Raw genomic sequence first — 16,326 nt, 5'->3', positions numbered from 1 at the left:
AATTGTAAGACTCTAGCTAATTAGGCCTATGTAAAAAGTGATAGAGAATAAAAGTATTAATTGGGGGGCTTCGCCCCAACCTCTTTATTTGTTTTATTAGGAAACTATTTTCAGAATTGTAAGCCTGTAGCTAATTAGGACAATGTAAAAAGCGATAGAAAAATAAAAGTATTAATTGGAGGGCTTCGCCCCAACCTCTCTATTTGTTTTATTAGGAAACTATTTTTAGAATTGTAAGCCTCTAGTTAATTAGGCCTATATAAAAACCGATAGAAAAATAAAAGTATTAATTGGGGGGCTTCGCCCCAACCTCTCTATTTGTTTTATCAGGAAATTATTTTTAGAATTGTAAGCCTCTAGCTAATTTGGCCTATGTAAAAAGCGGTAGAGAATAAAAGTATTAATTGGGGGGCTTCGCTCCAACCTCTCTATTTGTTTATTGGAAAACTATTTTTAGAATTGTAAGCCTCAAGCAAATTAGGCCTATGTAAATAGCGATAGAAAAATAAAAGTATTAATTGGGGGGGCTTCGCCCCAACATCTCTGTTTGTTATATTAGGAAACTATTTTTAGAATATTAAGCCTGTAGCTAATTAGGCCTATGTAATAAGCGATACAAAAATAAAAGTTTTAATTTGGGGGCTTCGCCCCAAACTCTCTATTTGATTTATTTAGAATTGTAAGCCTCTCGCTAATTAGGCCTATGTAAAAGCGATATAAAAATTAAAGTATTAAATGGGGGGCTTCGCCCCAACATCTCTGTTTGTTATATTAGGAAACTATTTTTAGAATATTAAGCCTGTAGCTAATTAGGCCTATGTAATAAGCGATACAAAAATAAAAGTTTTAATTTGGGGGCTTCGCCCCAAACTCTCTATTTGATTTATTTAGAATTGTAAGCCTCTCGCTAATTAGGCCTATGTAAAAGCGATATAAAAATTAAAGTATTAAATGGGGGGCTTCGCCCCAACCTCTCTGTTTGTTTTATTAGGAAACTATTTTTAAAATTGTAAGCCTTTAGCTAATTGGGCCTATGTAAAAAGCGATATAAAAATAAATGTATCAATTGGGGGGCTTCGCCCCAACCTCTGTATTTTTTTTATTAGGAAACTAGTTTTAGAATTGTAAGCCTCTATCTAATGAAGCCTACGTAAAAAGTGATATAAAAAATAAACGTATCTATTGTGGGGCTTCGCCCTAACCTCTATATTTGTTTTATTAGGAAACTATTTTTAGAATTCTAAGCCAATAGCTAATTAGGCCTATGAAAAAAGCGATATAAAAATAAAAGTATTAATTGAGGGCTTCGCCCCAACCTATGTCTTTTATTAGGAAATTATTTTTAGAATTGTAAGCCTCTAGCTAATTAGGCCTATGTAAAAAGGGATTGAAAATAAAGGTATTAATTGGGAGGCTTCGCCCCAACCTCTCTATTTGTTTTATTAGGAAATTATTTTTAGAATTGTAAGACTCTAGCTAATTAGGCCTATGTAAAAAGCGATAGAGAATAACAGTATTAATTGGGGGGCTTCGCCCCAACCTCATTATTTGTTTTATTAGGAAACAATTTTAGAATTGTAAGCCTCTAGCTAATTAGGCCTATGTAAAAAGCGATAGAAAATAAAAGTATTAATTGGGGGGCTCCGCCCCAACCTAGCTATTTGTTTTATTAGGAAACTATTTTTAGAATTGTAAGCCTCTAGCTAATTAGGCCTATTTAAAAAGCGGTATAAAAATAAAAGTATTATTTGGGGGGCTTCGCCCCAACCTCGCTATTTGTTTTATTGGGAAACTATTTTTAGAATTGTAAGCCTCTAGCTAATTAGGCCTATGTAATAAGTGATAGAAAAATAAAAGTATTAATTGGGAGGCTTCGCCCCAACCTCTCTATTTGTTTTATTAGGAAACTATTTTTAGAATTGTAAACCTCTAGCTAATTAGCCCTATGTTAAAAGCGATAGAAAAATAAATGTATTAATTGGGGGGCTTCGCCCCAAGCTCTCTATTTGTTTTATTAGGAAACTATTTGTAGAATTGTAAGACTCTAGCTAATTAGGCCTATGTAAAACGCGATAGAAAAATAAAAGTATTAATTGCGGGGCTTCGCCCCAACCTCTCTATTTGTTTTATTAGGAAACTATTTTTAGATTTTTAAGCATCAAGCTAATTAGGCCTGTGTAAGAAGCGATAGAAAAATAAATTATTAGTGGGGGGCTTCGCCCCAACCTCTGTATTTGTTTTATTAGGAAACTATTTCTAGAATTGTAAGCCTCTAGCTAGTTAGGCCCATGTAAAAAGCGATAGAAAATAAGAGTATTAATTGGGGGGCTTCGCCACAACCTCGCTATTTTTTTTTATTAGGAAACTATTTTTAGATATTTTAAGCATCAAGCTAATTAGGCCTATGTAAGAAGCGATAACAAAATAAATTATTATTGGGGGGCTTCGCCCCAACCTCTCCATTTGTTTTATTAGGAAACTATTTTTTTGATTGTAAGCCTCTAGCAAATTAGGCCTATGTAAAAAGCGATAGAAAAATAAAAGTATGAATTGGCGGGTTTCGCCCCAACCTCTCTATTTGTTTCATTAGGAAACTATTTTTAGAATTGTAAGCCTCTAGCTAATTAGGCCTATGTAAAAAGCGACAGAAAATAAATTATTATTGGGGGGCTTCGCCCCAACTTCTCTATTTGTTTTATTAGGAAACTATTTTTAGAATTGTAAGCCTCTAGCTAATTAGGCCTATGTAAAAAGCGATAGAAAAATAAAAGTATTAATTGTGGGGCTTCGCCCCAACCTCTCTATTTGTTTTATTAGGAAACTATTTTTAGAGTTGTAAACGTCTATCTAATTAGGCCTATGTAAAAAGCGATAGAAAAACAAAAGTATTACTTAGGGGGCTTCGCCCCAACCTCTCTATTTGTTTTATTAGGAAACTATTTTTAGAATTGTAAGACTCTAGCTAATTAGGCCTGTGTAAAAAGCGATAGAAAAATAAAAGTATTAATTGGGGGGCTTCGCCCCAACCTCTCTATTTGTTTTATTAGGAAACTATTTTTAGAATTGTAAGCCTCTAGCTAATTAGGCCTATGTAAAAAGCGATAGAAAATAAAAGTATTAATTGGGGGGCTTCGCCCCAACCTCGCTATTTGTTTTATTAGGAAACTATTTTTAGAATTGTAAGCCTCTAGCTAATTCGTCCTATTTAAAAAGCGATATAAAAATAAAAGTATTATTTGGGGGGCTTCGCCCCAACCTCGCTATTTGTTTTATTAGAAAACTATTTTTAGAATTGTAAGCCTCTAGCTAATTAGGCCTATGTAATAAGTGATAGAAAAACAAAAGTATTAATTGGGGGGCTTCGCCCCAACCTCTCTATATGTTTTATTAGGAAACTATTTTTAGATTTTTAAGCATCAAGCTAATTCGGCCTATGTAGGAAGCGATATAAAAATAAAAGTATTATTTGGGGGGCTTCGCCCCAACCTCGCTATTTGTTTTATTAGGAAACTATTTTTAGAATTGTAAGGCTCTAGCTAATTAGGCCTATGTAAAAAGCTATATAAAAATAAAAGTGTTAATTGGGGGGGCTTCGACCCAGACCCGTTCCACTTGTATGAAATGCAAACCATTTTTGGAATTGCAGACCTCTCACTAAATATGTGAAAAAAGAAACTAGAAAATAAAAGAATATTAATTGAGGGCCTTTGATTCCCTCCAACAACTTAAATGTATGTTGCGGAAAAGCTCTGACATCTGAAGTATGTTCAGCATGAAATAAATATAAAAACACACTATTATTATTATTATTATTATTATTATTATTATTATTTATTTTTGGCAAGTTATTTATTTTGGTCTAGAGAGAATTGCTTTAGATTTAAAATGTTTAGTAAGGAGGTATTTAGAATGCAAAGTTTCTTAATTGACATAAAGGAAGCTGCCTAAACAAGTTAGAGTAGGCTAAGGCAATACTTATCATTGAAATAAAAAGAAAAAGAATTAAAAAATTAAATTCGAACGTCCAAGGGAAAATATTTGCTTAAAACACTGTAATGAATAATGAATAAGTTTTGAGAAGATAGTGGCATTACGTATTATTGAAATAAAAAAAGAATTAATTTGAATAAGTTGGCTATATTAGAATAACAATCGATAATATACTATTTCCAGATAAGAATATGACTCCATATTAAGTAGGCTAGGGGTACCTATAATAATAATAATAATAATAATAATAATAATAATAATAATAATAATAATAATAATAATAATAATAATAATAATAATCTGTGGCGTTACAGCTCGTGAAGGGCCTAGACCGACCAGCCGGCTGCTGACCTCACGCCCACATGCAGAAGCAGAGGTGGGCGATCATCCAACCTGAATGGAGGTATCGTGTGGTTAGCACGATGATCCCCCCAGCCGGTATAGCTGGTATTCCCAATCGGATTTCGCTACCTATCGTAGCTCCCCAAGTGCATCATGATGCTGGGTGGGGACCGGTCCCATACACTGGCCGAAATTTCATGAGAAAATTTCTTCCCCCATGAGGATTCGAACCATTACGTAACGCGAGTCCTAGGCAGGATGCCTTAGACCACGACGCCGCGGAGCGGGACACCTATAATGCAACTAAGCCAAAATTAACCCATATATGCCCACAGGGTCGTTAACGACCCACGTCATATTTTTATTGGTTTCTTTAATATTTGTTTAAATTTTCGGTTGGACACCATCATTATGTGTTCGATAATATATTGGCAATACTTTAGTTTGTTCAATTGTTCCGTTGTAACTCTCTGCAATGCATTTTAACTGAAAATGTGTAACACTTAGTTTGGTTATAATGCACGTCAACAAAGAAATGTAAGTAGACACTTCACTGTTAAGTATTTTAGTTCTGTTATTGTTTTATTACATAGGGCAAGCAGTAACCAATATGATTACATAAGGTGGAGTCATGAATTGTATTCAGTAGAGGCGTAATAGTGTAACAAATTTGGGTGGGTTGTTTTCGACCCTATGGGCACATAGGGAACCTTTCGTACATTTTGCTAAATTTTCTAATAATATTATTATTGATAATCATTGTGAGCAGATTTTCTTTACTTTCATATTCCCTATGAAAATTTACGAAACATTTACGATTTATAAGTACGTGAATTAATTTTTTAGGAAAACTACTATCCTGCTAACAGAGCTAACAAGTAAACATTCTGATGAGGGCAAATAAAAAAGTTAATTTGTTTTTCTTCCACCATGTTAATAATGTCAAAAGAAGAGCTTATACAAATTTTGGCCACTCAACCACAATTATGAGGCTGTCCAGAAAGTAATTTTCCCTGGGGCCGTTTACAGATAAAAGCACAATTGCATGGAAAGACTTATTGAACCAGATACAGCAATTATTGCGCTATTTGTCAACATATCCCCAACTGGAATTGAGACATGTCACACCATGGGGTCAATTTTTGTATCTTTGTGTCGTAGAAGTCAGCCGCTGCGATCGGAACCAGCATTTCATAGCCGTTTGCAAGTCTCTGTCGATCCCATGATATGACAAATATCTCAAGTTCGGTGAGAATATGTTGAAAAATAGCTCTGCAATTGCTTTGTCTGTTCCAATAAATTTTTCCAATGAAATCGTGTTTTTTTTTCTGTTAACTTCCCCTGGCGAACTTATTTTTTTACGGCCCTCGTAATTCCGGTTGAGTGGCCAAAATTTGTATAAGCACTTCTTCTGAGATTATTAACTTGGTGAAAGAAATTAATTAACTTTTTATCTGCATCCATCAGAATGTTTTCTTGTAAGACGTTTGTTTTCCCTTATTTTAGAGATAATTACGACAAATTTCCCAAAAAGAGTCTTACCCCTTTCGAAATACTGGAATAACTTGAGACAGTATTTTCTCAAGAAAATATTTCAAATATTGAGTGGCTCCACAACCTCCTGAAGATGACGGTAATGAAACTGGTGACGATTCGGTTGACGAAGATTGTAACAATCTCTGTGCCATCGCCAACTTGAGGCTCCAGCTGAACAGTAATAAAAAAATTCCTATTATATCAAACATGTAAAAGGTTGACTAAATTATGTTCAACAACCTTAGTAAATATGCCCTATTACAGACCTGCAGAACTGTAGCTCTTGAGTGCGACTTCTTTCCTCCCCTTTCTTACCCCACCCACCTTTTCTACCTGTGCGGTCACGGCGTTCTAGTTACGCTCGGCTGCATCAACATTCATTCTAGCGGCGGAAGTCGATCATCCCGAATAGAAGTGGAGTGAGGCTGACGTCATAGTTCCCCTACTTGCGAGTTCTGCAGGCTTGCCCTATTACTTAGCACCCACCTGGATTTTCTGAGTAACAGAGATAGTTTATATGCATAGTAGTTTTGTATATATGTCCCTTTGTATTTGTATACACAAAATATAAATGTAATAATACATTTTTGAGTTATATTAAGCAAAGGAGTCTTTTTTATTAATTATGTCCAACAGATTTAGTAAATAATCGTTATGATGACTTTACTGTAATATGCATGGAAAGGTTGTTCATGCGCCCACAGGGTCGTTTTCGACCCACGGTTAAATGGGCACTAATGATTATGTAAGCGGAGATTTTGCATTGTCATTCTCTTACTATGGCTAAAAGAAGCAACATTTGTGAAAATGAAGACTTTTTTCAAAAATAAAAGTTACGGGCATATATGGGTTAACAACAGATATTGCAAAAATAATTGTATCAAATTTGGTTATTTTTTGCCAAACATTTCCCGCAAGTGAACTGTTTTTTACCAACAGAGCCAACACAAACTTCATGAAATCGTGTTGATCATATTCCGTATTGAATTCATGTTCCAATTCTTCCAGATGCTTCGCTGTTGTAGTTAACACCACAGAAACTGCACACAGAATCTTTTTCCTGAATATTGTTGGCGTTTCCTGGAAGTATATTTCGTGCACAAAGTATTTTTCTTGGTGCCTGCTGAAGTATCTTGCATTGTGTCTGGAGTTGCGTTTGTTCCCATTTTTCTTGCCATTAAATTATTTCTGTACTCTGGTGTGGTCAGCACAGCAGCCTTCTGGGTTAGTCTTTGTTTCTTGGGAAGTGTATCCAGCTAAGGGATGGGAATTACTGTCGAAAAGGTACTCTTCTTTTGGTTTAAACCTAATCCTTCTAGGCGAATTGTGAGGTGTTTGTGCTGTTGGTGAGGCTTCACTACTGTGAAATGATGTAGATGGTGCCCCTACAGCCGAGGCTGAGCAGAAGTTTAGACTTTAGAGTAGGGACCAGAGGTCTGCATCGGACGTTTTCGCTCGAGCGCCAAGTAGTTCATAGCATAATCCGATAGGCAGCGCACATTTATGGTGGGTAAAATTGTCACGAGCGATAAATCCTCGAACGGCATAAGCCGAGCGTTAGACATTCGTTCTTGTTACAGTGATGAACTGTGTAGTAACATCATAGATGTTTATCATTTCAAAACTTTGCAGTGTTTAACTAACTACAAAACTACAAAACTTGCTTTAAAATGTAATATAAATGTTGTAGGTAAATTCCCCCCCCCCCCACACACACACAGGAGTGATTTTGTTTTTGCCACATCTGATGTTATTGGATGTAAATGTAATTGTTACAAACGGAGAACACAATCACTATAATGCAAGAACTGTATCAAGTTTTCTAGTAGTAGTAGTAGTAGTAATAATAATAATAATAATAATAATAATAATAATAATAATAATAATAACAATAATCTCTAATAATAAGGTATCAATCGTTGCGTCTGTACATTTGTCCCGCATGATTATTCGTTTTATTATATTTTCTGTGACGTTATCTCTGTAATAATATTGTTATTAATCTACTGCTATATCAATAATAATGTTTTGTAAAACATTTCTACATTGTCGCAGTATATAGGCGAAACACTATGTATGGACCTATTATATATATATATATATATATATATATATATATATATATATATATGGTAAATCATATATTGAATAATTATTAATTAGCAATAATACCTGTATACCGAAGTAACGATCGGCAAATCAAAGAAAAGGTTAACAACAATAACAGACATGTCTATTGCATACTGTTCTAAAGCGATGTTGTCGCGTCTTTTTCAAACTGCAGGGCGTACAAACGAGAAACACGACTACTTTATAACTAATAATAATAATAATAATAATAATAATAATAATAATAATAATACTTTCATGCTATCTAACTACATTAATTAAATAAATATGTAAATTACAGTTATTAATTACCTGACATCCTAGCTCTCATCTGAACTGCTTCCTTCACTGTCACTGTCACCTACGCTTATAATGAACTAGTCTCTGTCGTTTTCAGAATCGCGAACAATATATTGGCGTTCTATTTCTCTTGTCCTGTTAACACACTTTGTCCACAATTCCGAATTTATTAGTTCAACACATTCTTGTATAGTTCTGCATACACTGTCACTACGTGATGGAGTCACATTTCGTTTTCGAACTTCATGTTTTAAGCGCGCCCAAATAAGTTCAATAGCATTTAAATTACAGTGATATGGGGGCAACCACAAAACCTCATGGCCGAAATCTCTTGCAATTCTGTCAATGACAAACTCTATACTGATATTAGCTTCTTTTATGAGTTCAAGCAATACAGATATAGTGGGGAGTGGATTGGGTACTTCTAGATTGTGTTGTAGCATGAAGCTAATAATATCATCCTTTCTTGTGGATCTATTTGGTAGACTAAACTGTAGCCTGGAATGATAAGCAGCGTTATCCGTTACAGTTATACTCGGAGGGCTTGTTGGAAGATTTTTCATTAATTTGTTTGCAAACCAGTCCTCGAAAATTTCAGAATTCATCATGTGAATCTGCTTTGGAGTCACCTATATTTCTAGCTGAAAGGAACAAACAATTTGGAACCCAGCCGTCGCTACTACCTGCGTGCAAAACCATAATTCGTTTCCCACGAGATACAGGGGCATTGAAGGCACATGAGCAACTCCCATCATCCCAACCTTTTTTGGGGACATCATGTATGTCAGACCATGTCTCTGCCGATCTTTTAGAACGAAGTGTGTTCAAATATTTGTACCTCCATGTTACTATTCTCGACGACTCCATTATCACGCGTCTTTTGTTAAGAACTCGGAACCTGAATCCTAACTTTTTCAATAATTCTCTCAGTGTTGTTTCTTTGTAGGAGAATTCACACGTGTGTTGAAGTTCTATGAATATTTCACTAACTGTTGGCGACTGTCCATTTTTAAAAAAAATCATACACCATTCGACGAATCAGATCGCAGGTGAAGTTATCAACTTTTTCAAATTTCTATTTTTTATTTTTACATTTTTTGGGTGTTTTAGGGCCTCTTTCTACAATTCTGCTTACGGCTTGCCAACAGCTTTTGCGGTCTCTGTAATTGGTCCCTTGCCCAATTTATTACTTTTGACGTAGGCATACACATTACAAATTATTTTCTGAGACTGTTTATACATTTTCTACCTGTAATTGTCTTACTTCTACTAGTTGAAGGAACACACGCATTTACATTACTTTCAACTTCATCATCGCCTTCCCACGGCCTCCACATCTTAAATATTAACACCAACTTATAACTTCCACTTGAAATGCTTTACTAAACTGAACGAACATTTGTTATTAAAAATGGCAACCTTGGTTCTTACTCCACGTGGACTTGATATGTACACGTCAAAATTCAATCCTGGATTGCCATTGGCGGCAACCGTTTTTTGTAGAATATGATTGGAGCGGTGGAACTAAAAGAACCACAATCATAAGCGACAAATAATGACTTATAAATATCAAAAACTCGCCGGTCGTTACTGTGGCTGGCGCGGCGATAATAAATGTAATTGTTATAAACGGAGATCACAATCACGATAATGCAATAACTATCAAGTTTTCTAGTAATAATAATAATAATAATAATAATAATAATAATAATAATAATAATAATAATAATAATTAGTGTATCAATCTTTGCGTCTGTAACAATTGTGCAGTATGATTATTCGTTTTATTATATTGTTATTAATCTACTGCTATATCAATAATATTTTGTAAAACATTTCTACATTGTCGCAGTATATAGGCGGAACATTATGTATGGACCTATTATAATATATATTTGGTAAATAATATATTGAATAATTATTAATTAGCAATAATAACTGTATATCGAAGTTTTTCATACTATTTTATTTATAACTTCATGTTCCTGTTTTAGTACGTTCCATTGACTGTTCCATTAAACGTTTGTCATAAACGCAGAAAATAAAGCCTTATTTTTACCGTGTGAGCAAAACATATGTGTATCTTATCTGTCGCCTTCATACAAGATAAGACATGTCGGTGAGACGACCTTGTACTGTGCTTCTATTTATTACGAGCGTATCACGACCGATCGTATCTCACTCGAGGCTGCGACACTCGACCGAGTTCAAGCGAGCGATTTAACTCCAATGCAGCACTCTGGTCTGCTTATTCCGCTCTCGTGTACTCCTCCATTTAACTAGGACTGATCGACTGGACACTGCAACTTGTACACATACACTGCTGACTACAGACGTGCATATCAGGACCGACCATGTCCGTTACACATTACGCTATCTGCATTGCTTTAGTGTAGTCTCCTGTCCCCATATCTCAGACAGCGCACTGAATTGAATACTGTAAATAGAGTATTTTTAGTAGGTTGTCTTATGACGCTTTATCAACAGCTTAGGTTATTTAGCGTCTGAATGAGATGAAGGTGATAATGCCGGTGAAATGAGTCCGGGGTCCAACACCGAAAGTTACCCAGCATTTGCTCATATTGGATTGAGGGAAAACCTGAACCAGGTAACTTTCCCCGACCGGAAATCGAACCCGGGCCACTGGTTTCGTGGCTAGACGCGCTAACCGTTACTCCACAGGTGTGGACTACTGTAAGTAGACAACGTAAACAATGTCAGATGAATACAGTTCATTTCCGGACCAGGGTTCCTTATCTCAAATTGATACATGTGCCCTTCGCCATCATCCCTAAAAGTTTGTAACACCACCTCGGAAACACTCTGTATAGTTCAGTCGATCCAGAAAATTTGTAAAACATGATGGGGTGTAATGTAGGCCGCCTCCTCGTGGTACACCCTGGATAACGCAAAATGGCCTACGAAGACAGCTCATGATTTCAGGTATTATTATTATTATTATTATTATTATTATTATTATTATTATTCTGTAATTACTGTAATTCTGACCATTATTTGGTGATTGGAGAATTAAGAGAAAGATTATCAGTAGCCAAGCGAGTAGAGCAACAAGTTAATATTACTAAATTCAATATTTTGAAATTAAAGGACGAGGAAGCTAAGCAAAATTATCAGGTCGAAATTTCGAATAGGTTTGCCACTTTAGAAAGTTCCGACGAAGTTGAGAAAGAATTAGATGTTAATAGCGTGTGGGAAAATATCAGAGATAGTATCAAAATTGCAGCTGAGCAGAGCATAGGTTATTATGAAACTAAGAAAAAGAAACCGTGGTTTGATGAAGATTGTTGCATGGTAGTAGAAAGAAGGAAACAGGCAAAATTGAAATTCTTACAGGATCCAGTCGAGGAGAAAAGAGATAATTATTTCAATGAAAGACGGGAAGCAAGTCGTACACTTAGGAATAAAAAGAGAGGTTACTTGAAGGAAAAACTGAATGAGGTAGAAACAAATAGTAAGAATAAAAACATTCGAGATTTATATAAGGGTATAAAGGAATTTAAGAACGGATATCAGCCAAGGGTAAACGTGATCAAGGATGAGAATGGTGACTTGCTTGCAGACTCTCCATCAATCCTAAACAGATGGAAAAACTATTTTGCGCAACTACTAAATGTACATAGGCCAAATAGAAATGATCGGGACGAAATTGAAATACAAACTGCTGAGCCATTTATACCCGAACCCACGCTTTCAGAAGTCGAAATTGCGATAGAAAATCTGAAAAAGTACATGTCTCCAGGTATCGATCAAATTCCAGCAGAATTAATACAAGAGGGCGGAAGCGCATTATATAGCGAAATTTATAAACTTGTACGTGCTATTTGGGAAAAGGAAATTGTACCAGAACAATGGAAGGAGTCCATAATTGTACCTATTTTTAAAAAGGGGGACAAAACCAACTGTGGTAACTTTCGAGGAATATCACTTTTGTTGACGTCGTACAAAATTTTGTCCAATATTCTTTTGAGAAGATTAACTCCGTACGTAGATGAAATTATTGGGGATCATCAGTGCGGTTTTCGGCGTAATAGATCGACTATTGATCAGATATTTTGTATTCGACAGATAATGGAGAAAAAATGGGAGTATAAGGGTACAGTACATCAGTTATTCATAGATTTCAAAAAGGCATATGACTCGGTTAAGAGGGAAGTATTATATGATATTCTTATTGAATTTGGTATTCCCAAGAAACTAGTTCGATTAATTAAAATGTGTCTCAGTGAAACATACAGCAGAGTCCGTATAGGTCAGTTTCTATCTGATGCTTTTCCAATTCACTGCGGGCTAAAGCAGGGAGATGCACTATCACCTTTACTTTTTAACTTCGCGCTAGAATATGCCATTAGGAAAGTTCAGGATAACAGGCAGGGTTTGGAATTGAACGGGTTACATCAGCTTCTTGTCTATGCGGATGACGTGAATATATTAGGAGAAAATACACAAACGATTAGGGAAAACACGGAAATTTTATTTGAAGCAAGTAGAGCGATCGGTTTGGAAGTAAATCCCGAAAAGACAAAGTATATGATTATGTCTCGTGACCAGAATATTGTACGAAATGGAAATATAAAAATTGGAGATTTATCCTTCGAAGAGGTGGAAAAATTAAAATATCTTGGAGCAACAGTAACAAATATAAATGACACTCGGGAGGAAATTAAACGCAGAATAAATATGGGAAATGCGTGTTATTATTCGGTTGAGAAGCTCTTATCATCCAGTCTGCTGTCCAAAAATCTGAAAGTTAGAATTTATAAAACAGTTATATTACCGGTTGTTCTGTATGGTTGTGAAACTTGGACTCTCACTCTGAGAGAGGAACATAGGTTCAGGGTGTTTGAGAATAAGGTTCTTAGGAAAATATTTGGGGCTAAGCGGGATGAAGTTACAGGAGAATGGAGAAAGTTACACAACACAGAACTGCACGCATTGTATTCTTCACCTGACATAATTAGGAACGTTAAATCCAGATGGGCAGGGCATGTAGCACGTATGGGCGAATCCAGAAATGCATATAGAGTGTTAGTTGGGAGACCGGAGGGAAAAAGACCTTTAGGGAGGCCGAGACGTAGATGGGAGGATAATATTAAAATGGATTTGAGGAGGTGGGGTATGATGATAGAGACTGGATTAATCTTGCTCAGGATAGGGACCGCTGGCGGGCTTATGTGAGGGCGGCAATGAACCTTCGGGTTCCTTAAAAGCCATTTGTAAGTAAGTATTATTATTATTATTATTATTATTATTATTATTATTATTATTATAGTAATAGATACATTAGTGTAGATGTGACCATACATATAAAACATGCATATTAACCATAAATATTATTAATGATTACAACAATAGCTGTATTGTTTAACATTTTTCATAATTTGCGATCTACCTCTACGAACAACATTTAATGACACTGCAGGAAAAAGGCAATGAAAACATACAGCAGCAGTTGCAATTATCGTGTTCTTTATTTGCGCCATCAAGTTGCTATTTATTTCCTCCACAGGATGACGCTCTACTAACTGCAGGATCATCTACAATTCAGTGGTCGTCAGCACTCGCTGAAATGGGTAAAGGGTAAGCAGTGTTTCGTAATATGCTCCGTCGTGCAGCAGGAAGAAAGAGAGAGCATACCCGCCAGCAGCCACGGATGCACACCAGTGCAATGCTTTATCCATAGGTAAGAGACGCTAGCTCGAGTGTGCACCAGCGAATAGGGATTACAAAGAATGGACATTGAGCGAATTATTCTGTGTTTTGTTTATCTGTGCACCGGGGTTTAGTTCCACTTTCAAGCGCTAGAGGTTAGTGTAATCAAGTACACGCTAAGGAGAATAGAGTTGAGACACAGGATCCAAACATCGCCTACCTTATTGCATAATCCAGTAACGCTTTGCTTCAAATAAATTCAAATTAACAGCTTTTCCTTATTTCTCAGTGACAAACTAGTTGTAATAATATTTTTTTTATGTTTTATATATAATAAATTATATTATAAGATAATATAATACATTATAAATTTATCTATCAAATTCGTTTAATATTTGTATACAAAATAATATAGGTATATGTTTTACTTCTCATAGGAGGTTTGTTTTTTCATTTTCAGCGCTATCAAATCATTACATATTTTAATTGTTGTTGGGGGTCAACGTCTCAACTCTCATTATAAAGGAACTCTAGAGTCTAGACGTTACAGTTATGAGGGATTTATTATTTCATTGATCCAATTTATTTTATTTGAGTACATAATGTGCCTAGATGTATTAATTGTATGTGTTATATTTCCGCTGTGTCGACTGCTAGCTGGTGTGATGTCAGCGCCAACTCCAGAGAGAAAGCAGAATCTCACGCTCAAACTGGTTTGAAGGTCATTGAAATCAGTCCTGCTACATCAAAGGTACCGACGCGAAGTGTCCATACTGTATAATTACCTATATGCCGGGTGCACTGTGCTGATGACTGCTGATCTAGACCAACAGCACAAGACGTAATAGAAAAGTACGTCCGCTCAAATGAGAGCCGGTTGGAACGTGCGATTGGACACACTTACCGCAGGGAGCAAGTAGGCACCCGACTCCGAGCAGGTACGATAATCACTTTCTTTTGTCTTTATGTTCGATATACTTTACCTAATGCTTTTTATTGTTAATGTCATCCATTACATTTACTGTTAAATCACGTACTTCTTGAATAGATTTATTTCCCAATGCATTTTCTGACCGGACATTTTTCTTCACTTCCGACCAAACGAATTCTATGGCATTGAGACAACAATGGTAGGAGGGCAGTCGTAGTACAACATACCGTATTTTGACCACAGTTCGTCAATTACATACATATTTTCCTATGATGGCTACGTTTTATCTCTTGTAACAGATGTAACTTTGTTGTTGGGACTGGCTGGGACAAAGGGATGTTATTTTCACGTATAAATGTTTTAATGACATCTATTGTTGATTTAGTGGTAGGTACAGGATTCAAAATACGGGAATGGTAGGGGGCATTATCCATAATGATGACAGACGGTTCTTCCAGTTGTTTTAGCAAACATTCCTTAAACCATTCTTCAAAGATTTTAGAATTCATAGTTCCATGATAATTAATCAGCCGCAGCATCACACATACCTTGGTGGATAACGAATAATGCCCTGGAATGGAACCATTTCTTCCCCCCGCATATAAAATTACCATTCGTTATCCCTTACCTGAAGAAAAATTGTCTTCAAAATAACTAGACCCATTTCACCGACACTTTACTCCAGCCGTGGCGAGAACGTGACTCTCACTCACTGGATTCAAACTCCGTTCCATTTGTATTTGTCTCTGACCTGCGAGTGGCATATGTCTCTCTCGAAACCATGTACGAAAGTTCCAAGTAGGATGGGAGAACGCATTTTTTTTTTTTTTGCTGTCAATTTGATGAGAATATTAAATGCATGATTTGTTCACAAGTATTACGAGGAAAACAGTTGTATAACATAAAACGGCATTATACTACATGTTACTGATGAAACATTAAAAGGTTAAGTGTTATCATCATCATCATCATCATCATCATCATCATCATCTCTGTACGTCGACCTTTTTTCAGCAGATGTACAAATTATGCGGTTAGCTCTTGAATTTGAACTCACTGATTTACTATGTGATGTCAAATGAAAGCTAGATGTAAGGACCTGACAAATGTTGAGCTTTTAAATCTTTGCCAAAAAATAAATATCCGAAGCTTCGTTCTTTCGCTTGCTCTGTTGAAGCCATGTTCGCTACAACTTACATTTGTGAAAAATTATTTTCAGCAATTAAAATAGTAAAAACCAAATTTAGATCACGACTGACAGACAAATACCTTCGTGATCAACTACGACTGGCAGTAAGTGACATAATTCCTGATTTTGAAACTTTGTCGCAGAGACATTCTGAAGACAGTTAATTTTAGGTTGTGATATTGTTCATTTATTTCTTCGTTACACGTACTAAACATTAGTTTGTAGCCTTGTACTGTATAAATTATATTTAAGTGATTGA

The sequence above is a fragment of the Periplaneta americana genome, chromosome 13 (genome assembly GCF_040183065.1).
Source record: "Periplaneta americana isolate PAMFEO1 chromosome 13, P.americana_PAMFEO1_priV1, whole genome shotgun sequence".
Taxonomy (NCBI): domain Eukaryota; kingdom Metazoa; phylum Arthropoda; class Insecta; order Blattodea; family Blattidae; genus Periplaneta; species Periplaneta americana.
This window is presented reverse-complemented; position numbering follows the sequence as displayed.